The sequence below is a fragment of the Carettochelys insculpta genome, chromosome 1, assembly GCF_033958435.1.
Source record: "Carettochelys insculpta isolate YL-2023 chromosome 1, ASM3395843v1, whole genome shotgun sequence".
Lineage (NCBI taxonomy): Eukaryota > Metazoa > Chordata > Testudines > Carettochelyidae > Carettochelys > Carettochelys insculpta.
The window spans coordinates 54,422,682-54,428,681 of record NC_134137.1 but is presented as its reverse complement, the minus strand read 5'-3'; the positions used below and the strand labels follow the sequence as shown (position 1 = coordinate 54,428,681).

Here is a 6,000-nt window from a genome sequence, read left to right as displayed (position 1 = left end):
TCCCTAGAGAGCACATGTACGGAGGAAGTGCAACAAATCCTAGTAAGTAGCAGGAGGGCTTCCACCAGGAAGACCTACAAGCAGAAGTGGACTCGCTTCACGGCATGGTGTTCTACCAAACAGTTAGCCCCCCTTTCGGTGCCTATACCTGTAATATTAGAGTATTTACTGGACCTCAAGAGAGGAGGACTCTCACTATCCTCGTTAAAGGTCCACCTTGCCGCCATTTCGGCGTTCAGACACGAAGAGGAAGGGCACACGGTGTTCGCCCATCCCATGGTTACCAGGTTCCTCAAAGGGTTGGTAAACCTATACCCCCCTTGGAAACTGCTTCCACCTTCGTGGAACTTGGACCTGGTGCTTAGTGCGCTAACAGGACCACCGTTCGAGCCTTTAGCCACGGTTTCCCTCCTCCTCCTTACGATAAAGACGACCTTCCTCCTCGCAATCATGTCAGCTCGCAGGGTGAGCGAGCTTGCGGCAGTTATGGCAACGCCACCCTGCACAGTATTTTCCAAGGAGGCGGTAACCATACGGCTGCATCCAGCCTTTGTTCCTAAAGTTTCTTCTGAGTTTCATATTAACGAACCTATTGTTTTACCCTCGTTTTATCCAAAGCCCCATAACTCTAACAAAGAGGCGCGCCTACACCTCCTGGACGTGAGGAGGGCGCTAGCCTTCTATATAGACAGGACCAAGTCCTTCCGGAAAACGGATAGACTCCTAGTCTCTCTCGCTCCCAAATCGAAAGGAGAAGGTCTCTCTTCGCAGAGAATCTCGAAGCACATTGTATCCTGCATAAAAATGTGCTATGAACTCAAAAAGACTCCTTTACTGGCCACGCCCAGGGCTCACTCCACTAGGGCGGTGGCGGCATCAACAGCCTTTTTCAAGGGCGTTGCGCTAAAAGACATTTGCAGAGTGGCGACCTGGTCATCCTATGACACCTTCGCCAAGCACTACGCCCTTCACAATGTATTCCAAGAGGATACCCGTCTCTCGACAGCGGTCCTCTTGGGGACAAGCTGCACATGATCTGATTACGCACCTCCTATTTTGGGTTACTGCTGGGTAGTCACCTAATGTGGAGCACCCACGGGAACACTCGAAGAAGAAAGAGAAGTTACTCACCGTAGTAACGGTGGTTCTTCGAGATGTGTCCCCGTGGGTGCTCCACCACCCGCCCATCCTCCCCGCTTCGGATCTCTGTTTAGGGTTTTGCAGGAGCATCCGAGGCGGTTGGTCAAGGAACTGGCGGGGACCAGATCGCGCACGTGCCCCGGAGCACGCAAGGGAGCGGCGCGCACTGGTGCATGCGTGGTCCGGCAGAAACTGCTTGGAAGATCCGACCTGCGGCGCCAGGGCGAGCCCGACACCTAACATGGAGCACCCATGGGGACACATCTTGAAGAACCACCATTACTACGGTGAGTAACTTCTCTTTTCGAAAGGAGCACAACATTCTTTTAATGTACTTTGAAAAGAATGATTTTGGTATGTAGACACTCCATGGGCTCTTTCGAAAGAGCCCCTTTCTTTTGAAAAATCTTTCAAAAGAACTTGCTTGTCTAGACACAGCCCCAGAGTTTTTGTGTGCTCTAAAAACAAAAAGAGATGATTTTGTATTTTTGGCCAGGTTATTAATAAGAAATGTTAAATATCACAGAGCCAAGAATAAATCCTTGCAGAACCCCAATGGAAACACACCTGCTTGATGATTATTCCCTGTTTACAACTACAATTTGAGACCTATCAAACAGTCAGCTTTTAATTCATTGATTGTGCATTGTGTTGATTTTATATTGTTCTAGTGATTGCGTGAGCAAGTGCACTCACAAGGCCTAGCTCAGGTGTGCATTATTTGAATTGTAGCTAAGAGGAGTGTTGGATCCACATTTCTATCTGGAAGTGCCACATACTGAAGAACCCTTAGAAATTTAAATTGGATTGTCATTGGGAGGAGATGGGATCCACCTCACCAAGAGGGGAAAGAGCACTTGCAAACCTAGTGAGGAGGGCTTTAAACTAGGTTCATCGGGGGAAGGTGACACAAGCCCTGAGGTAAGTAGGGAAGGAGGAGGGAACAATCAAGTGGGTGTCCTGGGTGAAGAGGAGAAAGTGGGCCAATCGGCTCCTTCTCTAAGATGCTTGTACACTAATGCCAGAAGCCTAGGGAACAAACACGAGGAGTTAGAGGCCCTGGCACAGTCAAAGAAGTATGAGGTGGTTGGAATAACGGAGCGTTGGTGGGACAATTCGCATAACTGGAGCCTGGTTATGGAAGGTTATAAACTGTTTAGGAAGGACAGACGGGAGAAAAGGGGGAGGAGCTGCACCCTATGTGAGGGAGCAGTATGATTGCTCAGAGCTCCAGTACGAGGAAGGAAAAAATCCAGTTTGAGTGTTTTTGGGTTAAACTTAGAGGCGGAAGTAACAGTTAGTCTATAAGGTGCCACAAGACTTCTTGTTCTCAAAGCTACAGACTAACACGGCTACCTCTCTGATAGAGGTGATGTTGCAGTTGGTGTCTGCTATAGACTGCCAGACCAGGGAGAGGAGATAGATGAGGCTTTCTTCAGGCAACTAAGTGAAGCTTCCACATCACAGGCCCTGGTTCTCATGGGAGACTTCAATCATCCAGATATTCGTTGGGAGACCAACACATCAGCACACAGACAATCCAGGAAGTTTTTGGAGAATGTTGGGGATAACTTCTTGGTACAAATGGTGAAGGAACCGACCAGGGGCTGTGCACAACTTGACCTGCTGCTCACAAACAGGGAAGAACTAGTAGAAGAAATAGAAGTGGAAGGAAACCTGGGCTGCAGCGAACATGAGATCGTAGATTTCAGGATTCGGACGAAAGGAAAAAAGGTGAGCAGTAACATACAGACCCTTGATTTCAGGAGAGCAGAGAACTGGCAGTATTTTAAAGAAGTCTTACTGAAAGCACAGGAACAAACCATCCTGCTGCATAGTAAGAAATGCAAACATGGTAGGCAGCCAGCTTGGCTTAATGGGGAAGTCCTTAGTCATCTTAAACTCAAAAAGGATGCATACCAGAAGTGGAAACGTGGACAGTTGACTCAGGAGAAATATAAACATACGGCTGGAGAATGCCAGGTAGCAATCAGGAAAGCAAAAGCACAACTGGAATTGCAGCTGGAAAGGGAGGTGAAGAATAACAAGAAGGGTTTCTACAGGCATGTTAACAATAAACGGGTTATCAGTGAAGGTGTGGGGCCGTTACTGGATGAGGGAGGTAACCTAATGACAGAGGATGTAGGAAAAGCTGAAGTACTCAATGCTTTTTTTGCAGGTTCTCTGTGGCCACGATCAGTTTTCAGGTGGCGGCGCTGCTCACAGCACGGGCGGAACTCTATGGCTCCAGTGTCTGGCTGCCTTTCAGCACACAGGCTCCCAGAAGCCCTCAGGCAGGAAGCTGAGAGCATGCAGGCAGCAGGGAGCCCACGCTGCCACTTGCACAGCTCCCAGCCACGGCGCCCTGGGGTAAGCCGCAGAACCTCCGGCACCATGGCCAGCAGCAGGGGCCATCCAGGGACCGGGGGGAGTCCTCCCAGGAGGGGAACCAGCCCCCCAAACATCAGGCCTCCTCCTGGACAGAGGCCGAGCTGCAGGACCTCCTCGCCATGTGGGAAGATAAGGAGGTCCTGCCAACCCCCAGCTCCTTCCCCACCCATGCCAAGCCCAGCACAGGCGCGGGGACCACGCCCAAGCTGCCTCCCTACCTCCCTGTGCCACTGTCCCTGGCCCGGCCCTGGCAGGGCCCCCGGACACATGGAGGAAGGGATGGGTGTGGGTGACTTGGCTCCCGGCCATCGAGCCCCCTGGAGGTGTGAGGTCCCCCACCCTGGCCCCCTGTCCACTCTCCCTGCTCACATGTAAATAGTTCTTCCTGTTCACCTTCCCCCCTCCCATGTAAATAGTTCTCCCCATTCACCCTTCCCCCACACATGTATATAGTTTCCCCTGGATAATGAGGGGTACAGTTTTTCCATATACTGAACAGTTTATTTTTATGGTTTACCCTGAGTCCCCCATGCATGTGTGCTGGTGTGTGTGCAGGGTGAGGGGTCCTGGGGGCTGTTTGTTACCCGTGCCCAACTTCAGCGGCCCACCTCTGCATATAGGGCTCGTGTTTCACCTCCACCAGGTTATGGAGGGTGCAGCAGGCCCCAACCACTGCTGGGACGTTGGGGAGGCCCACGTCCAGCCTGGTGTGGAGACATCCAAAACACCCCTTGAGGTGGCCAAACGCCCGCTCCACAGTGTTCCAGGTGCGGTTCAGCCGCTCGTTAAAAAGGTCCTGGTTTGGCTGGGTGTGCCCACTTTATAGCCACATCAGCCAGGCCTGCAGGGGGCAGGCCGCGTCCGCCACTATCCAGGGTGGCATCGTCATGTCCCTGATGGGGAGTTCCTGCCAAGGAATGAAGGTCCCCTCAGCCATACAACGTCCCAGCCCTGAGTTCCTGAAGACCCTCACGTCATTATTGTGGCCAGACCAGCCCACGTAGACAACCAGCCCTTGGCATCAACAAGGGCTTGCAGGCTCACCGAGTGGTAGCCCTTGCTATTCACATAGGTCCCGCGGCTGTGGTCCGGGGCCTGGATGGCGATGTGAGTGCCATCCAGGGCCCCAAAGCAGTTAGGGAAGCCCAGCTCCTGGAATCCCTGGTTAGCGTCGTCCAGGTCCCTGACGTGCACCAGCTGCCTCAGGAGCACCTTGTTGATTCCCTGGATGACCTGCAGGGCATTGGGGAGCAGGCTTGTGGGGTGGGGCTTGCCTGCCCATGCCTGTCCCCATCCCCACCCCTGGCCCCAGGGTGCCTGTCCCCATCCCTGCTCCTGGCCCTGGGGTGCCCGCCCTTTTCCCAATGGTGTCTGTTGCCAGTCTGCCCCCCCCCCACCCTCTGCATGCAGTCTGGGTGTGAGCTGTGCATGGCTTACCTCAATGAGGATGGTCCTGATGGTGGCTTTGCCTGCCCCGAACTGGTGGCCGACAGATCAGTAACTGTCTGGCGTGGCCAGCTTCCATAGGGTGATGGCCACCCTTTTGTGCACAGGAAGCGCCGGTCTCAGGTGTGTGTCACAGTGCTGGAGGACTGGGGCGAGCCAGTCGCACAGCTCCAGGAATGTCCGCTTGGTCATCCAGAAGTTCTATAGCCACCAGTCATTGCCCCAGTCCTCCAGCCGGTCCTACCAGTCGCTGCTTGTGGGGAAGCTCCACAGGCGGTGGATGACCCAGGGGACTGGCTGGGGACGTTGCGCCCTGAGGATGGCATCCAGGAGGGTGGCTATTGCGGTGGCCACCCAGAGCCGCTGCAGCATGGTGGCCAGGACCGCAGCCAGGGCACTGGCTACAGCTGCAATGGAGGAGGGATGCTGCTCGGGGTCCATGGGGGCTTGGGATGGCACCTCCACTGCCTCTCTCACTCTTACTGTCTTTCTCTCGCTCTCATGCTGCCTGGGGACAGGGTTGCTGGCCCTCAGAGTGTGCAGGCTGAGGTACGGGGCGGGGGTGGGGGGCAGAAGAGCTCGTCCGCCATGTGACTTTGCCTGTGGTTCCTGTCCCTACTCTTTTGAAAGAGTGCCCTGATGTGTGGACGCTCTCTTTCAAAATTGTGCTGGGGGGGCCTTTCAAAAGAACTGACCGAACCTTCGGTCCCCGCGGGTGTGTGTGGACGCTCCATTTACAAAGACCATCTTTCAGTGTTCTCTTTCAAAACAGAACTGTAGTGTAGACGCAGCCATTATGTTTGGAAGATCACTGATAGGTTTGGAAGATCTGTGATACCAGTGGAAGATATTTCTCTAAAAGATTCTAAGCCTCAAAAGGAAACCCACTACATTAACAATCCCCAACTTTACAGTCCACATTGTATCATACCATAGCTGAGTCAAATGGACATCATTGGCTTCTGTCTAAAGTGGAGAGTTATTTCTTAAGATTGAAAAGAAAAAATATCCAACCTTTTTATT

General features: G+C 53.0%; 1 protein-coding gene across 1 annotated transcript in view; it reads left to right on the top strand.

Moving 5' to 3' along the window:
- Nucleotides 1–1,996: 1,996 nt before the first annotated feature.
- LOC142007381 (putative tRNA methyltransferase 9B) overlaps nucleotides 1,997–6,000 on the top strand; it is a 50,850-nt gene continuing 46,846 nt past the window's right edge. Inside the window, exons 1-3 of the mRNA XM_074984042.1 lie at nucleotides 1,997–2,061; nucleotides 2,608–2,874; nucleotides 3,320–3,510. The gene's annotated coding sequence lies outside the window, so the exon portion shown is untranslated. The remainder of the gene's footprint in view (nucleotides 2,062–2,607; nucleotides 2,875–3,319; nucleotides 3,511–6,000) is intronic.